The following is a 523-nucleotide window of genomic DNA, read 5'->3' as shown; positions in this document are numbered from 1 at the left end:
TGTTTTAGTTGGATCTTAAAGAAATTGGAGGCAAGAAGCTTGTAGAATATTTAAAGAAGTGAGTCTGGCATATTCACAAACCAGAAAAGAAGACTTCGATTTAAATATTCAAAAAAAGGTAAATATGTAAATTTATTTTACATGCAACAAATATTGAATTCTTTTTCCCATAAGCGGAAAATGACCACGGAGTAATCAATTAGCTATTTTTTCGTTAGTGGTTGTTTTGTAGTTATTGAATGGTTAAGTGGTTAAAATGATTAAAAGGTTCTCATGATATAGTAAAAATTAAATTTATTTGTTTGGTAATTGTTTATAATGAAATTAGGGTGCTGAATGGTTAAGGGAGTCTCAAGATACAAAATCATTCAGAGGGTTTTAAAACCATTAAGAGACAAAAAAAATTGTCTTCTTAACGATTCAGATGTTGTCTCTTAATGAAACTATTAAGAGGTAAACAAACAACCCCTAATAAACTAGTTGATAAGTTAAAAATATTATTCTATAATAAAGACTCAAATTT

Source organism: Cynara cardunculus (genome assembly GCF_001531365.2).
Source record: "Cynara cardunculus var. scolymus isolate 2C chromosome LG 17, CcrdV1, whole genome shotgun sequence".
NCBI classification, from domain to species: Eukaryota; Viridiplantae; Streptophyta; class Magnoliopsida; order Asterales; family Asteraceae; genus Cynara; species Cynara cardunculus.
The sequence above is the reverse complement of the archived record's forward strand: the minus strand, read 5'-3'. Positions refer to the sequence as shown.